This window comes from Myotis davidii, unplaced genomic scaffold (assembly GCF_000327345.1).
Source record: "Myotis davidii unplaced genomic scaffold, ASM32734v1 scaffold2305, whole genome shotgun sequence".
NCBI lineage: Eukaryota > Metazoa > Chordata > Mammalia > Chiroptera > Vespertilionidae > Myotis > Myotis davidii.
This window is the reverse complement of record NW_006296075.1, coordinates 52,065-52,702: the sequence shown is the minus strand read 5'-3', so window position 1 is coordinate 52,702 and position 638 is coordinate 52,065.

The following is a 638-nucleotide window of genomic DNA, read 5'->3' as shown; positions in this document are numbered from 1 at the left end:
ATATATATTGATTTCAGGGAGGAAGGGAGGAGAGAGAGAGAAATATCAATGATGAGAGAGAATAACTGATCAGTTGCCTCCTCCATAACCCCCACTGGGGATCAAGCTAGAAACCCGAGCATGTGCCCTGGTGGGGAATCGAACCATGACCTCCTGGTTCATAGGTTGACACTCAATCACTGAGCCACGCCAGCCGGCTCATGTGCTTATTTTTCATCTGTAATTCTCTCTGAAGGATCATAGTTTCGTGTGCGTGTGCGTGTGCGTGTGCGTGTGTGCGTGAGTGTGTGTGCGTGTGTGTGTGTGTTTGCCAATTTCCAATTGGATTATTTGTGTTTTGTTTTTTCACTGTTGAGTTTTGAGAATTCCTTATATATTCTTGATGTCAGTTTTTAAAAGAATATATTTTATTATTGATTTTTTAGAAAGGAATAGAGAGTTAGAAACATTGATGAGAGAGACATATCGATTGGCTGCCTCCTGCACACCCTCTACTGGGGATGTGCCCACAACCAAGGTACATGCCCTTGACCGGAATCGAACCTGGGACCCTTCAGTCTGCACACTAACGCTCTATCCACTGAGCCAAACCGGTTAGGGCTTGATGTCAGTTTTTTGTTGGCTATGTAGTTTGCGAA